At 50.1% G+C, this 24312-nt stretch overlaps 1 protein-coding gene across 1 annotated transcript in view; it reads right to left on the reverse strand.

The window, feature by feature from the left end:
* Positions 1-24312, reverse strand: part of LOC138284974 (6-pyruvoyl tetrahydrobiopterin synthase-like) — a 95585-nt gene that overhangs the window by 41719 nt on the left and 29554 nt on the right. The gene's annotated exons all lie outside the window — the stretch shown is intronic.

Genomic DNA, 24312 nt, shown 5'->3' on the forward strand with positions numbered 1-24312 from the left:
GGTATGCACGCACAATTTCCAGGTAACGTGTAACAGTAGCATATTGAAGCTGTCGACAAAGCACATTTATAAAACATTTTTTAGACCAATTAAGAATTAAAACAGACCATAAAATAAGTATGGTTAGAGACAGCTTTATTGCCTGAAGACATCTTGCTATGAACTCATTCAAAACTATATCAATGTGTACAGAGAGGGTGACTGACCTTTATCTCAGCTTTCGTCAGACTTTGGCGTTCACTAGGTTTCCATATTTTGCCTTTGCTTCAGTGGGGCGCCCATCAGCACCTTATCATTTGCGTGATGGCTATCTTGCTTCACTTATGTTCCAGTTTGGTTAGGGAAATGGAGCATCAAGTAGTCCTTTTGTTAAATTACAGTTGTGACATGACATATTGGCCCTCATTATGACAATGGGCGGTAAATGCCGCCTACCGCCTCGGCAATGGCGTCCAAAAGACCATCGCTGTAGCTACCTACTGTCTGCCATATTATGACCGTAGCTGGAATTCTGCCAGAAGGCTGGCGGAATTCCAGCTACGGTCATGGCGGCAGACGGCTGTGAGGTGGCACTGCTGCCAGCAGCTGCGCCACACCAGTAGAACGCCGCCGACTGTATCATGACACGTGATACGACCTGGAAGTGTTCCGCTGGCGGACGCTGCTGCTGGCAGCAGAGCCGCATCCCGTCTCCTGCCGGAGGACCCCCTGAAAGCAGGTAAGTTGGGGTCTTGGATGGGGGGTGGGGAGTGTTGTTTGTGTGTCTGGGGGTGTGTGTGTGACTGTTTTTGTGTGCGTGCATGCGGGTGTGAGGCTTGTGGAATGCATGTGTGCATGAATGGGTGTGAGTGTGCCTGTATTTTGTGTTGTGTGAATGTGTGTGTGCTAGGATGTATGTCAGTGTGTGTTGATGTATGTGTGTATGAATGTATGCCTGCATGGGTGAATGTGTGTATGCGTGTGTATGTCTGTGCACGTAGGTGTGTGTATGTCGAGGGTTGGGGGGGGAAGGGGAGCGTGGGGGGACTCTGGGGAGGGGGAGAGGCGGGGTTGACTCCTATCAGTGTGATGGAAGGAATTCCCTGGCACTGATAGTGCCTAACACCATGGTTTTTGTGGCGATAAGATTGCCATGAAAACCATGGCAGTAGGTGGGTTCATAATCCAGAGGGTGGGACTGTGACAGCCGCCTGGCTGGGGAACAAAATCTCCAGCCCGGCGGCTGTTACCGCCCTGGCGGACGGAGTGGTACATTGTCAGTTTGGCATGAGCCAAACCGCCAATGCCACTTTTTGTGGCTTAACACCACCTTATAAATATGGCCCCTTCACATGCACCCCTTTGGGTGGTGGGGCATGTAATGGGTGTTGCTGTGGGCGTTCCATAGCAACACCCATTGCCTTTTGACACTGCCCCAGATTTACAAGATTTTGTGAATCTGAGGCAGTGCCAAAAACTGTCATCGCCCCAGGGGTGACGTTAGCATGGCTCAACGAGGAGAAATGCTTTCATTTCTCCTCATTTTCTGCTCTTTATATGTGTGCTGCATTCTGTTCCTTCCTGCATAAAAACAATCTCCCCTACGACGCTGCCATCTTTGCACCATGGCACACGTTTGACCTCATTGGCACTCTGCGGAAAACCTAGCAGCAGCGCAAGGGAAAGGACGGGGGTGCCCCATATTCTTGTTAATACAGCGCATCCCTACATTTCTAAAGTGATGCAGAGTGGCACTGCCAATTTTGGCGCCACGCTGCACCACTTTATTTTAAATCTAGCCCTTTGTTGCTGGATTTTCTTTAAGGGACAGCTGGGGGCAAAACACTTTCTCCAACAAAATGTTAGACCTAATAAAATTGCTCATGATTGTTTTAATACATTTCTTCGAGTTGTTTTTCTGCTGTTTGTAAATGTTAGCATTTTGAATAACTCACTGTATAACAATGATTTAACTACAAAATTGCATACAGTCACACATGTTTATTGTCTTATGAAGATTCTCTGTATCATTGGGTGTAAAGCAGAGGCAGCTGGAAACTGCTCCGGTTGCAAATGCAAGGATACACCTTAAAAATATCTTCACAGTAAACAAGTAGTAATGTGATGAGGAAGCAAACCAGAAAACTCAAGGTTGTTCAGGAAGTATGAGGAGAAAAGAGGAGGAAGAAAAGTATGTAGCTGAAAGCAAAACTCTGTTAGGGAAATTATCCATAAACAGTATCAAGACAATCTAACTGAAACATAATTATATTTCTGAAAATAAAATGTTTTGATTTTCTGCAGCCTACTGGCAGCTGAGATAAGGCACTGTGAGCTTAAAATGTTTATGTGAGTTGTGTTCCATGACAATAGGTTTATTTCTTCTCATATTGTTCCTCTTTCTATGTGTGCTGCATTCTGCATCACACCTAGAAAGAGGAAAAAGCTTCAGACAAATGTTTTTATTCAGGAAGGTATACTTTCCTGCACAAAAAGAGTCCTTCCTACACTACTGACACTCTTGCACCAAGGTACAAGGGTGCTTGCAATGGTGCAAGGCACCACATTGTGTGGCAGCACCAATGCAGAAGGAGGTTACAGGAATGTGCTGTATAATATTAAATATGGCACATTAAAGCCCGCTCCTTTTAACAAAGTGCAGAGCAGCAAGGTTTCTTGCTGCATTGCCTTGTGTGAATTAGAAATCTGGACAATTGTGACTTAAATATTGTGGAAGATAATACATAATACAATGTAAGCTATATTAAATTAATTATTTATGACTGCCACATAGGTGACTTTTTTATATGACATTTCACAAAGCACATTATAAGAACATTTGTGTATTTCTAATCAAGTCCAGTATTTCAAGAGCCCGCTAATATTATGTTCCTGTGTTAGTTGTTTCATACTTTCCATAGTGGCAGAAAAGTATTATCCTAGTTCTCTACCTAATTTTGTCAACCACCTTGCTGCTAACGTGTGTAAGGGCCAGATGTAGCAAGCAGTTTTGCCCATTCTGTGTCTATGGGAAAATGTGTTCGTACATATAGCCCTAAGTGTTTACAAAATGTTTATGCTCCTAATGGATCATTTGTATTTCTCGGTATTGAGCCCGCTACGCATGTTTGTGTACAGGAATAACGCTGTGTGCAGATGGCATTTGATGACTCTCACTCAAGTTTATTGTATATGAGAAAGAAATAATACCAGTGTAATTAGCACAATACCTTTTGGGTAACTATTTTTAGGGTGTAAATGTGCATGAGCAAGGGCAAGATGCAATTACTCAGGGTGAAAGCTGTAGAGGCCTTGTCTGTTGAGCTGTGCTCTTTGCTTGGGTGAGAGGGAGTGTAATTTGTGTAACACGTCAACAGGTAAATGGTGAAAGAGTGTTGATTGGTAGTCCCTGTAAATGTATGTGATTGCATATAGTAAATACTAAGAATTGTAAGCATTCAAGTGTTTTGAGAGAATCATCTCAACCTGATAATTTCTATATAGGAGAGACAACTGTGTGTACAAGGTTCCTACCCACTTGCTGTGCTAAATAAGCCACTGAAGCCGATCTATCTATGTTTTCAGCAGAGTATAATGGGCATGGGTAGTATGACCTTTAGCACATTCAGGCCTTGGGCGTTTACACTGAGCAGTCTCTCTTTTGAGGGGAATTTGGATAGAGTGAACACTGTTCCTAATGGATATTATTTAATCATACTTGGTATATTCTTCATGAGCGTTTGCCTGTCTGCAAACAGTGTGGTACAGAGTAAACTCTCTGCATAGGGTAAACACTGTTTATAGTACCCATTTTTCTACTCATGTTTTACAAGACATTTAGTAACTCTGAAGAGTTTGGTACACATTAAAGGCTGTCCATAGTAGGGCATTAGTTATGTAACAGGTCTTGAGTGTCTGGAGGATCTTTTTTCTGAATAGTTGTACACAGTTTTAACATTGTGTGCAGTAGGGGTTACCCATCCATGAGGGTTTGATTGCCACCATGAGCTTGGTTACAGAAGTACTTTTTTGTATATTGTCAATGTTACACATAACATAAGCTTGCTTCCCCTAAGGGCTTTGTCTATGCAATGGCATTTATATTATTGTGAGCTATATTCTACTTGCTTTCATACTCCAAATGCCATACTCCTGTATAGAGTAATGTGTACAAATGTATCTTGGATGATGTCATCAGTGATGTCACCAATCATGTCATTTGCGATGTCATCAGGAATGTCATAAATGTTGTCATAGAATATGCCATGTGTGATGTAATTTGTGAAGTCATATACAGTGCATGGCGACGCTCAACCTAAAGCTAAACCTGCTATCTATAATTGGTGAACTCTATGTTTTTTAGTTCAAAACGTTACATTGGCACTGAACTTTTCACCTATAACGTCACTTTAACCTTTTTTTTCAGTTAATTTTTAAGGGTTTTTTCAAAAACAAAATCAGATGTTGTATCACACCTAACAATGTCACTTTAACTTTAGTTTTTTCAATGAATTTCGATTTTCGATGTAAATTAAGATATAATTACAATTCCCAACTACGATATCACATTAACCATAGTTTTTCAGTACATTTATCAGGATTTGTTAATGTAAAGTACTATTACATTACTACACTTAAAGCCATCCCACAGCTTGGCATAGCTTCTGCCTGCACCCCATAGCGGGGTTGGCTAGAGGGCCTGCCCTGCAGTTAGGCCTTGCAGCCTACCCTTGCAGGGATCCAAGCACACGCCTAGCACCGGCTTCCGTCTTGCAGTGCATGTGACAGGCTGCAGGGCCTCTCCCATGGTCAGGCCCTGCAAACGACCCTTCACAGGAAGGCAACCACAGCCATGCAAGGCCTTTGGCCATGCAGAATGAAGTTGGCTGCAGGACCTAGCCTGCAGAAAGACCCTGCCTCCAATCCTCACAGGCAGTCAGCTCCTTGCTGGGAGAAGGGGTCATGCAGAACCTCGTTCCCAAGCCACTGTTGGCCCCGGATCACTATTCCCGGCGCAAGTTACCCCATCCATCAGGGTCATACAGAAATTATAATGGAACAGGTGCTTGGTCCCCTTTCTGAGCCTTAAGAGGTCCAGGGGACCCCACCCTCTGGGGCTAAATATATTTATATTAGGGGAGGGTGACATGTGAGCCCCCAGAGAACAACTGGGCCTTGAGGACTTTATTCCCAAGGTCCACACCTAAATAAAAAGGTGTGCTAGTTTGGGCAGATAAACTACTCTGTCCTGAGGGTGGTCTCCCTGAGACAGAGTGACAAATAATTGAGCATTTTTAGGTGAAGAGAGGAAGGCAACACAGACCTTCTCTGTTTAATGTTGATTTTGGCCCTGGGGATGGAGTCCCCATATCCTTGTAAGACTCAGGAGGAGGACCATGTGGTGCCCCTCCCTTTATTGCACCAATTGGCCCTATAGGATAGTGTCTCATGGGCCCAAATTGGCTAGGGGAGGCAGCCCCTACTCTCACCCCCTCACCAAATATTTTGTTAAATGTTGGGCCGCCTTTTTTTGTTTTTGCTGTGATCACATGGAAGTCTAAAGAGATTGGGGCAAAAATGGTCAGTTTCTTATTTTTATTTTGGCTCTGAGAGGTCCCTCTGGGCCCTCCCCACACATGGCCTAACGAGGCAGGGTATACCTAATCTGCTCCCTTATACGTTTTTTTAAAACTTTTTAATTTCAGGACAGGTGACTATGGGGGTCATTCTGACCTCGGCGGTAAAAGGCTCTTACCGCCGGTCAGAAGACCGCCATTCTACCGCCGCGGCCGCGGTAAACCGCCACGGTCATTCTGACCCACAACTGCCAAGCCGCCAAAAACCCGACATCCACGGAAGGCCGCCTCATCAGCGGGCAGCGATAAACTGGAGATGACCAAACCCCCACCGCCACGCCAACACAAACACGCCCATGCCATTACGACACACGAATCCACGCGGCGGTCATTCAACCGCGGTATTCCATTGGCGGTACACACCGCCGCGGTCAAAATACACACCCAGCTCCAAAACACAGCCACATTTGACAATTTGAAATACACACACCTGATACACATACAAACAACACTCCCACACATCCAAGCAACTATAAAACACACACCCACATCACCCACAAACCCCCACTACTAGAAAATCGGAGAGAAGGCGATAGAGAGAGAGAGAGCACAGCAATCGAAAACCCCAACACACACAGGAACCCAACATCATCAACCCCACCACATCTACGCACACATCACCACACACCACCACTCACATCACCACAAACACCACCCCACACCTCATCCACACCACCCCATGGCACCCAAAAGACAACCCAGGTTTTCGGACCAAGAACTCAGGGTCATGGTGGAGGTAATTATAAGGGTAGAGCCCCAGCTCTTCGGCACACAGGTGCAACACACCACAATAGCCAGGAAGGCGGAGCGATGGCAAAGGATCGTCGACAGGGTCAACGCTGTGGGACAGCATCCCAGAAACCGGGAAGACATCCGAAAGCGCTGGAACGACCTACAGGGGAAGGTACGGTCGATGGTCTCAAGACAGAACATCGCTGTGCAAAGACTGGCGGCGGACCACCACCCACTCCACCCGAATTCACAGCATGGGAGCAAGAGGTCTTGAACATCCTGCATCCTGCGGGCCTCGCTGGAGTAGGCGCAGGAATGGACTCTGGTAAGTCTAATCTCAACTACTCCCCCCCCCAACCACCAGCATGCCAACCCACACGCCCACCCTCACCCCCAGCCCCCCAGCACACATACTCCCTGCCAATGTCTCACCAGCACAACCCACCCAACCCAAAACCAAACCCTGAATGCCAACCCAAACTATGGACACCCATCACCTATGCATGACCACTGCACATACCCATCCCCCCCCACAAACCACCCTCACAACTCCTCCCACAAGGGAATGCCAGCACTGGGGGACAAGGGCACCCACAAATCGCACGCCATGGAACACACAGAAGCAATAACCATACTCTTTCACCCCTGCAGGGCCCGAACGCCAACACACCGGCCAGGAGGGTCCAGATATGTCCATCCCACCCCCAGAACAGGCCCCCAGTGAGGACAGAAGCTCTGTCGACCTAGAACCTGATGACCAGCACGGACCATCGGGGACCTCTGGACAGTCGGTTCCCCACACACAGACACAGGCCACAGCAGACCTAACCCCCTCCGGGAATATCAGCACAGCTCCCACCCAGCGGGCCCATGCCTCTGTCTCCAGGACAGGTCAATCAGCGGTGTGTCCGCCACTAAAGGGCACCCAGGCTGACCCAACACCCCAACAACAACAGGGACCTGGGGGCAGTGGTAGTGGGCACACCGTCCAGGGGACAGAGGTCCGGGGAAACAGGGCAACTGGGAGGGCTGCAGTGCGACAGGGGGGGGAGGACAGGCCCAGGGAACCGACTCTCCAAGAGGCCCTCACCACCATCATGGGAGCATACTACCACTCCCAGGAGACGATGGCGACGGTACTGGCCAGGTTCCAGGAGATCCAGGCACAGCAGGAGGAACAGTACTTGGGGTACAGAGAGGAGCTCAGGAACATCGTCCTGGCCCTGAACCAAATAGTCACCACATTGCGGGACCATTTATAACAAGGAAGTGGTTAATGCTATATTGTCGCACATCTGAAACCAATCAATTTAAAGTCGCGTAGCCTGTATTTGTGCGCGGTGCAAACCTGGTCGTAGAAACCCAACCACAAAGGGTTTCCAAATTGCACAGGTTTCGTAGATGGAACCCCAGAGGGGACCACCCATGGACTGTGCTGTGAGATACAAGTTGAGAAGGAAACAGGGACCAGGGCACTCTGAGTCTCTAAAATAAATATGTAGTCCAAAAAGAGTAGAGTTGCATGGAGTGTTTAATCCAAGAACAGACAACAGCCAACACGTGTTTCGTCCTAAAGGACTTTTTCAAGGCTCATAGATTCAAACTTATATGAAGAATAGTTTCACTAGGGTTGCTGTAGCCCCTAAAATATAGCATTGGTTGCAATGTAAATAGTGAGTCTTGCCATATTTTGTGGCTAGTGCTCCTGTCTTTGGCACTATGCGGCTTGCCGTACTTGTAAGTATTGGTCAAATAGTGTATCCGTGATTACATACGGTGATAGACACGGGGTCCCTCTGGGCCCAACCTTATTTCCTTTAGTCGCTGTATGTTTGGTCATGCGTCCAATAGTTCGAAGAGCTCAAGAAACAGCGCATGATAACGCTGTCTTGTTGCGGGACCATGTGGCACCCCAAAGGGCCCCTGTCACCAGCCTGGACCAGGAACAGCCTACCACCTCCGCCGGCGCTAGTGGACAGGAGGCCCCCACACAATGACAGGCCACCAGAACCCCAGCACCTGCTGAAGATCAACCACCCTGCAAGAGGAACCTGAGATCACAAAGGAAGACAGAGTAGGATGCCAAGACCCCCCCAGCATAAAATACCCCCTGATGTAATTCCACTGTCCCACATTGTCACCCTGTCCAACCTTGAACTGCCCCTGCTCCATCCTTCCACAGGCATATGGACAATGCACCTGTGCGACTGAGAACTGGACTCTGCCATGGACATTACTCCACCCCCACCCATCACCCTTTTACTATCATGGACCTATATGTAGCACTTTAAATAAATCAATAATTGCACTTAAAACACTCAGGAGTCTGCTTGTATTCTTAACAAATGTATTACACATAACGGTTCAAAAATGTTCAGTTACATTGTGATGACAACATACCAATGTCAATGTGCTTTACTCCATGGGCGAACAAAGCAGAAGTCACGCAGTGGGTCATACAGCTCTGAAAAGGGAAGGGAAAGTCACAATTCAGTTGAAAGGAACTGGAGGGAAACACAGAAAGTAGAGATGCAGGAGGCCTGAAGTAAATGTAAAATGGCGTGGGGGATTCTTACCTGTGTGCTACCGAAAATACTGTTGTATGACTGTGTCCCTGTTGTCTGTGTCGTCCCCGTCGTCTTCCTCCTCTTCACTCTCCACAGGCTCCACAGCTGCTACAACACCACCATCTGGACCATCCTCCTGCAGGAAAGGCACCTGGCGTCGCAATGGAAGATTGTGAAGCATACAGCAGGCCACGATGATCTGGCACACCTTCTTTGGTGAGTACATTAGGGATCCCCCTGTCATATGCAGGCACCTAAACCTGGCCTTCAGGAGGCCGAAGGTCCTTTCTATGATCCTCCTAGATCGCCCATGGGCCTCATTGTACCGTTCCTCTGCCCTGGTCCGGGGATTCCTCACTGGGGTCAGTAGCCACGGCAGGTTGGGGTAACCAGAGTCACCTATTAGCCACACACGTTGTCTCTGTAGCTGTTCCATCACATAGGGGATGCTGCTATTTTGCATAACATACGCGTCATGCACTGACCCAGGGAACTTGGCATTTACATGGGAGATGTACTGGTCAGCCAAACAGACCACCTGCACATTCATAGAATGGTAATTCTTCCTGTTTCTGTACACCTGTTCATCGTCTTTTGGGGGTACTAAGGCCACATGGGTCCCATCAATGGCACCAATGATGTTGGGGATATGTCCAAGGGCATAGAAGTCACCCTTCACAGTGGCCAAATCACCCTCCTCAGGGAAAACAATGTAGCTTCGCATGTATTTCGTCAGGGCAGCACTCTGGACAAAATCTTAGAAAACATAGGCTGAGACATCATGATGACATGGCCACTGTAGTCTGAAAAGACCCACTTGCCAAAAAATGGAGGACTTACAGAAACTGCACCAGAGGGGGAATTCCTGTGGGTTGGCGGATGGGGGACATCAGTGTTGGCTCCAGCTGGGCACACAGTTCATGTATAGTGGCTCGGTCAAGTCGGTATCGAAGTATTATATGACGTTCCTCCATTGTCGACAGGTCCACCAGCGGTCGGTACACGGGAGGATTCATCCTTCTCCTCGCAAGTCCCAGCGGACGGTGCCTAGGAAGGAGAACATGGAGTACAGAGTCAAGCAACCCACAGGTACATAACTACAGCTTGCACAGTACACGAATCGCTATGCATTGAATGGCTTGTATGAGTGGCAATGCAAGGCCTAGGCCTGTGTGACGCAGTAGAAATTAAGCCATGTGGCTCCTTGAAATGGCGGCTGCCTGACCTGAGAAGTGTGACAGTGGGATGTGAGGTCAATGCGCTGGCGTGACACACCGTGGCGGTAGGCGGTCGAAGACCGCGGGGCAAAGCCGTATTGGTTAACATTGAACCCTATGGGTTTCAGGAGCCAATGACGAGGTGCGCCGGCGGTCGCGGTACGCACCGCGGCGGTACGCACCGCCGCGGGCGTGACCGCCATTTTCTATCTGATTAATCACTCGAGACCTGATCATCCACAGGAGAGGACCTATACTGCAAGTGCTGCTGTGAACTCGGTCTGGAAGAGACAATAGCTGCTGCGACTGGGGAAAGGGCCCCTGCCTTCACTACAGAAGAGTTGGAGAAACTTGTGGATGGGGTCCTGCCCCAGTATGCGCTACTCCACGGTCCTCCAGACCAATAGGTAAGTACACTGTGTGCACGTTGAATGGGCTATGCCTGTGTTGAGTGGGGTGGATATTAGATGGTGGGGTGGGGAGACAATGACGAGTGCAAGGCACGACAGATGAGAGCATGTACCACATGGCAAGGTTGGGGAGGGGGGGCCAATCACATCTATCATGCGGAAAATTGATGATATTTCCAATTCCACCCTGTACATGTCAAATAGGTCAGCGCCCATCAGAAAGTCGACATTTGGCGTGCCATCGCCAAGGAAGTCCGGAACCTGGGGGTCCACAACAGACAGGGCACCCACTGCCGCAAGAGGTGGGAGGACATCCGCCGCGGGACCAGGAAGACTGCTGACTCACTGCTGGGGATGGCCTCCCAACCTAGGAGGGGTGCCAGTCGTACCCTGACCCCCCTGATGTCCCGGATCCTGGCAGTGGCCTACCCCGATTTGGATGGGCGCGTGAGGACATCACAGCAGACACAAGGGGGTGAGTACCAGCACATTCAGCTATCTTTACGCGCAGTGGAGGTGCCTGGGTGGGGGAGGAGGGCTGTGGGTGACATTAGGCCAGGGCGCTTTCTGTAGTGTAGTCCTCTCCTTTAGCCATGTCCCTGTGCCCCCACCCCCCCACCTATGTAGGGTGACAAGTACAGCTATCCATGGTCCTGCATCACCAATGTGCGCGTTTGTTGTCCCTAGACCTGTTGGCCTAGTCACAAGTACTGAGTAGTGTACCCCGATTGCGCGGCTTAGTGCATGAGGCTCCTGTGTCTGTCCTCTCCGCCAACGGTGTTGACAATGCATGCACTCAACCTGTTTTTATTTCTCCCCCCACCCTTTTTCTTTATCTTCTTGTGCATGTGTGCATTAGCATCATCAGGCGGAGGAGAATTGGCACCGGAGCACGAGGGAGCTGCAACTCACAAGGCCCCGGTGGGCCATGGCACAGACACCGAGGCCACCAGTGATACGGAGGGCGAGGGGAGCTTCACAACGGGGACCCGTGGTGACACCAGCGACACCGACACGTCCTCGGATGGGAGCTCCCTAGCGGTGGCGGCAACATCCGTGCCCCCGCCTCTACAGGTACAGCCGCCACCCAGCACACCAGCTCCGCCCTCCCAGCAGCCCCTCAGCCTTCGCTCCGTGCCCGCTCACCCAAGAAGGCGGGCATCTCCTTCGCCCCAGGCACCTCAGGCCCTGCCCCTGTTACCCCTGCTGCCCTCAGTGAGGAGGTCATTGACCTCCTACAGACCATCATTGTTGGGCAGTCTACCCTTTTGAATGCCATCCAGGGGGTAGAGAGGGAGGTGCATCGTAGCAATGCATACCTGGAGGGCATTCATTTGGGTCAGGCTTCCCATCAACGATAGTTCAATGCTCTGGCCTCAGCACTGACGGCAGCCATTGTCCCTGTTTCCAGCCTCCCTCTTCTAACTGCCTCCACCCTGTCTCTGTCTCCTGTTCCTCAGCCTATCCCATCCACACCATCTGACCAGCCTGCACACACCTCAACACCCAAGGGCAGCTCATCCAGACATCAGCACCACAGATCACACAAACATTCACCCAAGCAACACCCAGATGCAGACATGCCAACAGCCACTACCACCTCTGTGTCCCCCACCTCCTCGTCTCCCTCCTCCCTCCCTGTGATGTCTCTACTCACACCTGCATGCCCACCACCAACAGCCAGTACTTCCATCACTAGCACACCCTCCAGTACAGTCCGCACACGTGCAGTCACCACCCCCACTGCCATTTACACGTCCCCTGTGTCCTCTCCCACTGTGTCTGTCACCCCCTCTTCCAAGACACACAAACGCAGGCAGCCACCCACCCAACAGCCAACCACCTCACGACAGCCTCCAGCCCAATCACCTTCACCCAAGGACAGCACACCTGACTCTCCTACAACCACCTCCTCTTCCTCCACTCCCATAACCACTACACCTACCCTTTACCTTGGTCCTAAAAAACTTTACCTCTCCACTCTTGACCTCTTTCCCTCACCTGACCCACCCCCTCCATCTGCTAAGAGTCCCAAGAGCGCCTCAGCCACCACCAGCCCGGCTTCAAGGGTCACCGTGGTGCATGGATTTTGGAGTCCCCCCTTTGCCAGCAGTGATACATCGGTCAGCAGCAAGGGGACAGCCAGCCCCCCCCTGGAAAGAGGACCCGTAAAGTAAGGGGCCGCCGCGAGAAGACTGACACGGCTGCCCCCAAGGACCAAAGTTCTGCCACTTCACCTGCCACAACATCCAGGGGAGGCAAGGCCCAGAGAGCCACATCGAAGGAGGGCAAGGGCAGCAGGGCGGAGAAGTCAGCCAGCAGGAGCGCGGACCAGGAGGGCACCACAAGCCCCATCCCGGGTGTGAGGGAGGACACCCAAGGGCCCAGGACACCGTCACCGAAGGGTCCAGCAACTGCACGGTCGGAGGGCGACTGAGCAGGGAGTCCTGGCCAGGTCTGACTCCCTTGACTTACAGAACAAGCACCGCTGAAGAGGGCCCCGCCGTGCAGAAAGGCACCGCTGAACAGGGCCCCGCCGTCCAGAAAGGCACCGCTGAAGAGGGCCCCGCCGTGCAGAAAGGCACCGCTGAACAGGGCCCCGCCGTCCAGAAAGGCACCGCTGAACAGGGCCCCGCCGTGTAGAAAGGCACCGCTGAACAGGGCCCCGCCGTCCAGAAAGGCACCGCTGAACAGGGCCCCGCCGTGCAGAAAGGCACCGCTGAACAGGGCCCCGCCATCCAGAAAGGCACCGCTGAAGAGGGCCCCGTCGTCCAGAAAGGCACCGCTGAACAGGGCCCCGCCGTGCAGAAAGACACCGCTCCGCTGGGCCCCGCCGTCTCAGGCACCGCTCCGCTGGGCCCTGCCGTCTCAAGCCCCGCTCCGCTGGGCCCTTCATCTCAAGCACCGCTCCGCTGGGCCCTTCATCTCAAGCACCGCTCCGCTGGGCCCCGCCGTCTCAAGCACCGCTCCGCTGGGCACCGCCGTCTCAAGCACCGCTCCGCTGGGCACCGCCGTCTCAAGCACCGCTCCGCTGGGCCCTTCATCTCAAGCACCGCTCCGCTGGGCCCCGCCGTCTCAAGCACCGCTCCGCTGGGCACCGCCGTCTCAAGCACCGGTCCGCTGGGCACCGCCGTCTCAAGCACCGCTCCGCTGGGCCCTTCATCTCAAGCACCGCTCTGCTGGGCACCGCCGTCTCAAGCACCGCTCCGCTGGGCCCGCTGTCTCAAGCACCGCTCTGCTGGGCCCTTCATCTCAAGCACCGCTCCGCTGGGCCCTTCATCTCAAGCACCACTCCGCTGGGCCCCGCCGTCTCAAGCACCGCTCCGCTGGGCCCCGCCGTCTCAAGCACCGCTCCGCTGGGCACCGCCGTCTCAAGCACCGCTCCGCTGGGCCCTTCATCTCAAGCACCGCTCCGCTGGGTACCGCCGTCTCAAGCACCACTCCGCTGGGCCCTTCGTCTCAAGCACCGCTCCGCTGGGCCCCGCCGTCTCAAGCACGCTCCGCTGGGCACCGCCGTCTCAAGCACCGCTCCGCTGGGCCCGTCATCTCAAGCACCGCTCCGCTGGGCAGCGCCGTCTCAAGCACTGCTCCGCTGGGCCCTTCATCTCAAGCACCGCTCCGCTGGGCCCTTCATCTCAAGCACCGCTCCGCTGGGCCCCGTCGTCTCAAGCACCGCTCCGCTGGGCCCTTCATCTCAAGCACCGCTCCACTGGGCCCTTCATCTCAAGCACCGCTCCGCTGGGCACTGCCATCTCAAGCACCGCTCCGCTGGGCCCTTCATCTCAAGCACCGCTCCGCTGGGCCCTTCATCTCAAGCACCGCTCTGCTGGGCCCCGCCGTCTCAAGCACCGCTCCGCTGGGCCCCGCCGTCTCTAGCACCGCTCCGCTGGGCACCACCGTCTCAAGCACCGCTCCGCTTGGCCCTTCATCTCAAGCACCGCTCCGCTGGGCACCGCCGTCTCAAGCACCGCTCCGCTGGGCCCTTCATCTCAAGCACCGCTCCGCTGGGCCCTTCATCTCAAGCACCGCTCCGCTGGGCCCCGCCGTCTCAAGCACCGCTCCGCTGGGCCCTTCATCTCAAGCACCGCTCCGCTGGGCCCTTCATCTCAAGCACTGCTCCGCTGTGACCCGCCGTCTCAAGCACCGCTCCGCTGGGCCCTTCATCTCAAGCACCGCTCCGCTGGGCCCTTCATCTCAAGCACCGCTCCGCTGGGCCCCGCCGTCACAAGCACCGCTCCGCTGGGCCCTTCATCTCAAGCACCGCTCCACTGGGCCCTTCATCTCAAGCACCGCTCTGCTGGGCCCCGCCGTCTCAAGCACCGCTCCGCTGGGCACCGCCGTCTCAAGCACCGCTCCGCTGGGCCCTTCATCTCAAGCACCGCTCCGCTGGGCACCGCCATCTCAAGCACCGCTCCGCTGGGCCCTTCATCTCAAGCACCGCTCCGCTGGGCCCTTCATCTCAAGCACCGCTCCGCTGGGCCCCGCCGTCTCAAGCACCGCTCCGCTGGGCACCGCCGTCTCAAGCACCGCTCCGCTGGGCCCTTCATCTCAAGCACCGCTCCGCTGGGCACCGCCATCTCAAGCACCGCTCCGCTGGGCCCTTCATCTCAAGCACCGCTCCGCTGGGCCCTTCATCTCAAGCACCGCTCCGCTGGGCCCCGCCGTCTCAAGCACCGCTCCGCTGGGCCCCGCCGTCCCAGGCACCGCTGGCCCAATGACAGTGCAGGTTCTGTGTCGAGCTACTGTTCACGCTGCACTCGGGCCACCCTGCCTCCTCCATTGCCTGTGGAGACTGTTATCCACTTGATAGACTGTGGCTTTGCACTCCCCAGGATATGACAGTGGGCACCCCACCCACTGTAGAGACTTGAGAGACTGTGGCTTTGCACTCCCCAGGATGTGACAGTGGGCAAGCCACCCACTGTAGAGACTTGAGAGACTGTGGCTTTGCACTCCCCAGGATATGACAGTGGGCAAGCCACCCACTGTAGAGACTTGAGAGACTGTGGCTTTGCACTCCCCAGGATGTGAGAGTGGGCAAGCCACCCACTGCAGAGACTTGAGAGACTGTGGCTTTGCACTCCCCAGGATATGACAGTGGGCACCCCACCCACTGTAGAGACTTGAGAGACTGTGGCTTTGCACTCCCCAGGATATGACAGTGGGCAAGCCACCCACTGTAGAGACTTGAGAGACTGTGGCTTTGCACTCCCCAGGATTGAACAGTGGGCATGGTGGCCCCTTCGTGGATCTGGCGTCGTGGACTCATGTGGCTATGGTGCCCCCCCTTCCCTTCCCCCTGAGGTGCCTGTAGTTTTATCATCTGATGCTCCTGCAGTGTTCTCTCCAACGGACTCAGGTCTCCTGTGTGGGCTTTGCCCATGTGTTGATACACTTTGGCCCACGGACAGTTGAAATTTCAGTGACTGTGCTGGACTTATTGCCTCTATTTATCGGTTAAGCAATGTTTAAAGTTGAATTTTTTTTTTCAATTTCCTATTTTACCATGACTTCAATGAACCTATTTTATACATAAATTTAGTTTCTCACTTTAATTATATCTTTTCATTATTCCGGGGGGTTTGGGTGGTGTCACTTTGACTTGGTGCTCTGCATTGGTGTGTAGATAGTTGGGGGGTGGGTGTATTGCGTATGTGTGTGCCCGTAACCCTTCCTCCTCCTCCCTCCCCTGTGTCGTAGGTGCGGTACTCACCGTTGTCGTCTGCGCCGGAGTTCATACTCGTGGTAGATGAGCAGGTAGACGAGAGCAGGTAGGATGTTCAATTCGGGCTCCATGCTGTCCTCCGTCCTCGTGGAGTGTATAGAGGTGAGCGTTTTCCCGTTCGTAGTCTGTTTCCGCCGTGTTTTTTTCGGCGGTGCTCCCGCCCCGGAAAAGGTGGCGGATTGGTGAGTTGTGATAGGGTGGGCGGTACATTGTCTGCCGCCTGCCTGTTGGCGGTGACCGCCGCGCTGTTTGTCTGTCCCGCCGTGGCGGTCGGAGTGTTAAAGTGGCGGGCTCTGTTGGCGGTTCCCGCCAGGGTCAGAATTCCATTTTTTGGACCGCCAGCCTGTTGGCGGGTTGGCCGCCGCTTTATCACCGACCGCCAGGGTCAGAATGACCCCCTATGTCTCAAGTCCTGTAATGGCCGCCGGCAGCATTGTTCTTCATTTTGTTAGCAGCCAATCAGAGCCTTGATCCTACGGAAGCAAGTAAGCCCAAGGATAACAAAGACCCCTAGTCTAATCAGAAGTCTCTATTATTTAAAACTTGAGGGACTCTCACAAGAGTTCCTCGAACCCAACTGTCAAGATATAAAGATATTTTGGAGCTTGATAACTCTGAAACTACTGAACAGATTTATACCAAATCACATAAAAGCATGTTTTCTGGACCAAGACCTAGCTTTCTGACACATATGGTGTACTTCCATTCTGCAGTTTCTGCAGTAACACTGCCTACAATAGTCTATTGAAAATGCATGGGGATTTTGTATTTTGAGTCCCCTTCTTTTTTCTCTCTCTCCACTGGACAGATCTACCCTAAAAACTTAAATGCACAAACTATGCAAAAAGAGAAACTTTTTAGAAAGTTTCATTGAGATTCATCAAACAGCACCAAAGTTGTTAGAATACAAAGAAAACACGTTTCTGATGGAAACACGATCCTGACTATGACTAACCAGTGGTGACTGCCAGTGGACAATACATATACATATTATAGAGTGGCAGTAGCCACTCTGTAGTTAAAGTTATGGTTACCAGAGATAGCAATTCAACAGTTGTCATTGAGTAATTTTTCACCCATTCGAAGAATTTCAACAAAACCTATATGATCTATTCTTCCTTCTACATTGGCATTTGATAGAAAGTTTGTGGTGACTGATCAGCGGGGAGCAAAGAAAAAAGGGAGCCCAAAACACATTTGTCCCCTATGCATTTTCCACAGATATTTGTATTTAACGTATGCCCAAACAGCAAATCAGATTTGACCGAATTGGATTGTGGGGAGCATATGATCCTTTGTGGGGTTTGAGGTAAATAGGGTAGGTATTTATTGTGTTATATGGGTGTACAATTTAGTAATATCTATTGCTGCAGTAGTTTTACAGTAATTTTGTGAAACTATTGTGGTACATGCCAAAGGCATTATATGATTGGCTAATGACTGCCTTTACAAAAATGAAATGAAGTACAAAGAATGCCTCTGAGGACCATAGATTAACCAAACTTGCTCATATACCACATGTTTACTCTAGGTATAGAATCCAATCACTTTCCTCAGCTAACTCATACCTTCCTTTGTATATCTACCATAAAGAGCCACCTATACTCTAGTTACATTAAAGACTTGAAAACAACAATTATTTTACCAGTATAGTGTACTCTAGGGTATTTTATCATTTTTACACCTTAAAGAAATATAACAAAATAAGGTGTAGCAAAGAAATTGCCCTAAAATATAGCACAAGTCCAAAAACGTAAAGAAAAAATATAAATTTGTTAAAAACAAACAGGTACTTGCTACCTACTGGCATGCCACCCTCCAAACATTTAAAAAATATGTAGAAAAATAAAACTATTTTCAATACCTATTATCACTTTAATAAATAATATGTATAATACCCCAAATCAAAATACATTCAAAGTGAGGGAAAATTGATGTACTGCCTTCCCATCAACATGAACTATGGTATACAGCAAATGTACAGTGTTATACTGTGGCACAATATCACTAGCACCCAGGTTTATTATTGTGTTGTGTTACTCTTGAATTATACATGGTGCTGCAGGGCCAACAAAATACTTATTAGAGATTAACAAAGCAATGCAAGGCCACCATGCGTGCCTCCACTTTGGTTGGTAAATATGGATTAACACAATTGCTGCCTTAAATTTATTTTCACACCATATTCTACATTCCTATCTAAATTTATCTACATCTGTACACCATTCCATTACAGGCCATTCTTCTCTACGCTATTTCACTGTATGCCATTCCACTGCACTCCACTGCACTCTATGCAACTCCACTCTACGCCTCTATACTATATGCTATTCCAATTATACCTAATAAGGCACACGTCTTACAACTGTCCAGTGTTACAATCTTCACAGTTTGTTTACATATTCCTCAAATCTTCAGATCAGACTCAAGTCACTCCAGCCAACAAGTGTTTTGTCTGGGAAATAACCCAGTGACTTCATCAGGGCTGCACAATAGTATTCCCATATATATCAAGTTGTTGTTCGATTTCCGTTCATATTCTCATTTATTTAATATTCCGTACTGCTTTCCCAGATTCTCCAGTATCTCCAATCACCTCATGCATACTCTTCCCTATTATCCGGGCCCTTTATAAACTGTGAAGATTGTAACATTAGACAATTGTGGGACATGTGGCTTATTATGTATAATTGGTTATCAACAATCATAGATTGTTGATGTTGAGGGGTTTGGGGTGTTTTTCCCTGTTAAGTGCAATGTCTGATAACGAGACCTGTATTGGGATACTATTTGAACAGGTATGTGACAGGAATCGCCATATTTCCTTCTAAACCACCCATTGGTATAATAATAGTATATGCTATTCGTCTCTATACTACTATAAAGTATGCTGCTCCAGTCTATGCCTCTCCAATATACACCTCTCCACTGTACGTCACTACACTCTATGCTCTTCCACTGTACACACCACTCTACAGCAGTCCACTGTATGGTACCCCACTCCACCCAACTCCACTGTACACCACTGCACTTTGCATCACTCCACTATACACCATTCTACTCTATGATATTCACTGTGCCACTACAGAGTACACTGCTACCCTCTATGCCACATAACTCTATGCCACTCCACTATTCCCCACTTCACTGTATACCTCTCCAATGTGCGCCACTCCACTCTATTATGTTACACTGCCTTCAACTTCATTCTACTCCACTCCACTGTATGGTATTCCACTCCATCCCACTCCTCTGTACACCACTGTAGCAGACTCCACTGTATGCTATTCCACTGTGTGCCACTCCACTGGATGCTACTCCACTGTACACCATTGCAGTGTACGCCACACCATTGTACGCTATTGCATTGAATGCCATTCCACTCTATGTCATGACACAATATGGTATTCCACTGTACCCTACACGACTACATGCCACTTCAGTCTACGCCGATCTACAGTACACCACTCAGTTGTATGTTAGTCCACTATACCCTATTCCACTGTACGCTACTCCACTTTACTAGACTCTTTACTATTCCACTGTACCTCACTCCACTCTGTGCAACATCACTCTACACTATTACACTGAATACAACTCTACTCTATACCACTCCACTGTATGTTATTTCACTCTACAACACTCCATTCCATACTATCCACTCTACACCACTACGCTGTATGTTATTACATTGGACTCCACTCCCCTGTTTGCCACTGCAGTCTTTGCCAACCTACTGTACACCACTCCAGTGTAGGCTGCTCTATTGTATGCTACTCCACAATACAGTATTCCACTCTATGCCACTGCACTGAATGCCACTCTTCTCTATGATATTCAAATGTGTGCTACTCCACTTAATGACACTCCACTGTTTGCTATTCTACTGTATTCCACTCCACAGGATGACAATCAACTCTATGCCACTCGAGTGTACTCCACTCCACTGTACACTACTCCATTTTATGTTGTTCCATTGGACAACACTCCATTCTAAGTTACTCCATTCTATATTATTCCACTCTACCCTATTCCAAAGTACACCACTCCAGCGAACGCTACTCCACTGTACGTCACACCACTCTACACAACTGCACTGTATGCTATTCCACTCTATGCCACCCCACTGCATGCAATTCCACTATGCACTACTCCACTTTATGCTACTGCCCTCTATGGCATTCTACTGTCGTCAAGTTCCAGAGGATGCAACTCTACTCCATGCTACCTCACTCTACACCAATCCATGGTACACCACTGCAATCTATGCCATGCCACTGTATTCCACTCCACTGTACTGTACTCCACTCTACACCATTCCAGTGCAAAACACTCTACTCTATGCCACTCAATTCTATGCTATTCAATTGGATGCCGCTCCAATCTATCGCACTTCAAAGAATACTGTTCCATTCTACCCTGCTGCAATGTATGCCACTTCCCTGTACAACATGCTGCTCCATTCCACCGTATGTCTCAATTTATAAGACTTTACTCCACTGTATGTTACCCAACTCCACTCTACTCCATTGCACACTCTTCCTCTCTACAATACTCCATTCTATCACATTGCACTGTACAACACTTTCCCCCATTCTACTGACACTCCAATTAACAACATCCTAAAAAATGACATTCAACAAAACAATTTCAAACACACTTGTCATGAAAAAATCAAAACCATTATAATTCAGAGCAAAACAATAAGGTAATTGGTAAATTATAGTTAGGAAATCTTTCTAAGTTCTTTCTATACAAACCTAGCAAAAAACTGGACAAAAGTTACAAATGCTAAAGCAATAGTTATAACTTAAATTTATAATTTATGCACAACCTTCAGTTACTATAAATCATGCACATCCTTACCCAGTAAATCAAATCGAATCAACTCAAACAGGATTTATAGAGGACGGCTAATCACCTACGAGGGTATCCAGGCACTACGGGTCCTGCTACTATCAATCGAAGAGCCATGTTTGGAGACCCTTTCTGAATTCGGTGAATGATGGTGCTGTTCGAAGGTGGAGGGGTAGTTAATTCCAAGATTTGGTGGTGAAGTGGGAGAAAGGGCATCCTCCATTGCGTCTTTGACAGATGCAAGGGGTGTTGGTGGGGGTGGTGGTGTCTTGAGGGTTGGTGTAGTTCAATCGGTGGTTGATGTAAGTTGGTCCTTGGTTTTGGAGGGCTTTGTAGACGTGTCAGCATCTTGAATTAGCACCTTTTCCTGATGGGAGCCAGTGGAGGTTCCTGAGGTGGGGGGTGATGTAGATCCTTTTGGGAAGGTCCAGGATGAGTTGTGCTGCTGAGTTATGAATGGTCTGGAGTCTCTTCAGGAGTTGGGTGGGGATTCTGGCATAGAGTGTGTTGCCGTAGTAGATGACACAGAGGTTGCAGGAGTGATCTTTTGGTGAGGGTGTGGGTCCAAATTTGCCAGGCCACCAGGAGTCTTTTACAGAGAGGTGTTGTTTCTGAAGATCAGAACTTCTGTCAATGTTAAGCTTCAGGCAGTTGGTCTTCAATTAGTTGGTGACACTTGTCAGCCAGCTGTGGAAATTGGTGCTGGTGGTGAAGGGGGTCTTCTGAGAGCAAAATGATGAGCTGAATGTCATCTGCGTATGAGATTATGTTGATGCCATGGCTTCTGACGACGCTGGCTAGGGGTGTCATGTAAGTCTTGAACAAGGAGGGCCGGAGGGTGAGCCCTCGGAATGCCATAGAAAATGCTCTTAGTTCTGGACATAAAGGGAACTAGGTGGATTCTCTGGGTCTGCCTGGTGAGGAAGGATACAATCCATGTGAGGGTGTTTCCTTGGCAGAGCCTTCTGATGAGGTTGTGGTGGGGTACTGTGGTGAACACTGTGGAAAGGTCAAGGAGGATCAGGGCTGCTTTGTCACCCAGTTGAGTATTCTGATGTCACCGGTGGAGGCGATCAGGGTGGACTCAGTGTTCTGGTTGGATCTAAATCAGGTCTGAGATGAGTCCAACAGGTTGTGGTTCTCTACGTGTTTGGTGAGTTGAGGGCTGATGGCTTTCTCAAGGATCTAGATCGGGAAGGGGAGTAGACAGATTGGTTAGTAGCTCTTGGGTTTGCTGGGATCAGCATGGGGTTTCTTCAGGAGAGGTCTCACCTCTGTGTGCTTCCATTGCTTAGGGAATGCGGCTAAGGTGATGGACGTGTTGAGGACAGAGCTGAGTTTGGTGCAGATTTCCTTGCTTCCGAGGTTGAAGAGGTGGGGGGGCAGGGGGGCAGTGGGTGCTACTGAGTGGATGGAGTTCATCAAGGCTGTGATGTCCTGTGTGGTGAGTTCTGGTGTGTATCAGGTGGCTTGTTTGGTGGATCTGTTAGTCTTTGAAGTCTTGATAGGGGCAACTCTGTTTGTGCACTTGGTGATCCAGGCATAGAGGTTGTTGACAGGTTGTTCTAGGCTGTTTGAAGGGTTGGGTGGGTAGTGCTGAGGGCATCCTTCCATTGGGTTTCTGTCACTTTGGTCCAGCTGTGGTAGGGGGAGCTTGGGGTCTTGGTAGTGGTGCAAGGTGCTCCTGTGAGGGTGAAGTTGACAATGGTATGGTCGGTCCAGGTGAGTTCAGTGTCATGACTGTACTTGACTCTGTTGCTGGATGAGAAGATAGGGTCCAGCGTTTGGCCTGGGCTCCTGCTGGGGAGTGATGTTCTGAGTTGCATTTGAAGAGACAATGGCAGCAGGTGAACGGTCCCACTGCTGACCTAGGCGATGCGAGGTAGCAGTAGTTGTTGCAGCATCTGGAGGTCAGGGATCAGAGTTTTTCAGTGGAGTATCTGTAGGTTGTCAGAGGGCCAAAGTTTGTGGTGCTGGGCATGGTCCAGGCACAGACGGCAACAGATGGGCTTGTCTTTGGTGTGCCTTTTGGACGGCCTTGCTGTGGCCTCCATTAAGTAGTATCTGGGAGGGGTTTTGGATGCAGGGTGGCAGGAGCAGCAAAACAGTTGTGAGAAAAGGCCTCTTTTTGACATGGTTAGTCCCCACTTTTTACCTGATGTTTGACGTAGATAAGAAGTTGTAGTGCCCAGGGCTCCTACTAACCAGGTACCCTGGGCCAGAGCTCTTTCCCTATAACTGTTATGATTCATTGGCACAATTGGACACACTGTTAACTACCACTGTAAGTCTCTAGTAAGTGGGTACATAGGTACCCAGGGAATGGGGTACTATGGGAAGACCACTGAGGACAGCATCACTGATTGTGTCACCCTCTAGGGCCATGTATCTAGATGAACCCAGCACTGCCATTGCAGGTTGAGCGTCCCGGTGCAAACGTAAAACAAAAACTCGACATGGAGCTCTGCCTGTGTGCCTTGTCTACCATACACTGCATTTACTATGGGTAGGACACCCCTTTGGCAGCCCTTAGAGCCATAAGGCAGGGCGCATCATATTTTATGTGGGGCATAGGTGCATGAGCAATATGTCCCCATTGTGCCCTTATCAAACTTGGGACATAGTGAGTGAACAGAGAAGCCATTTTAATACATGTGATGGACACTGGTCAACACGAGTTTCCCAGCCACATGATGGCTTCTCTGAACCCTGGGTTGTTTGGTATCAAACAACTCAGAATGATAAATCCAGACTGGTACCAGTATTGAATTTATTCCTATCTCTATCCAAGGGTTACCTTAGACGTGCCCCATCAAAAGCTACCTACCCTAGCATGGTTGCTGACTTATTCTATCAAGCCTGTCACCTCCAGACACCCAATATACCAACCTTGGGGGAGAGCCCTGTCCCTCTGGTTTGTAAAAACATGCTCTTCCTGGGTGGAGGGGCTAACTCCCCCTCCCTCACGGGTGGTGGAGAAACTCAACCCCAACTTTTGGATGGAACAAAGGCAAGAAACCACACAAAGTTTCAGAGGAGTGGCCCCACCAGAAACGCACTATCCAATGTTGTTGCCTGCAAGGTGGACACCCCATTTAATTTTCCTCCATCTTAGATGGAAGGAAAAAAGGCAATCAGGGTTAGGTAGGTGCCCCTTCCCACTGGACGTGGTCAATATAGTGGGTGTAG

This window comes from Pleurodeles waltl, chromosome 3_1 (assembly GCF_031143425.1).
Source record: "Pleurodeles waltl isolate 20211129_DDA chromosome 3_1, aPleWal1.hap1.20221129, whole genome shotgun sequence".
Classification (NCBI taxonomy): Eukaryota; Metazoa; Chordata; class Amphibia; order Caudata; family Salamandridae; genus Pleurodeles; species Pleurodeles waltl.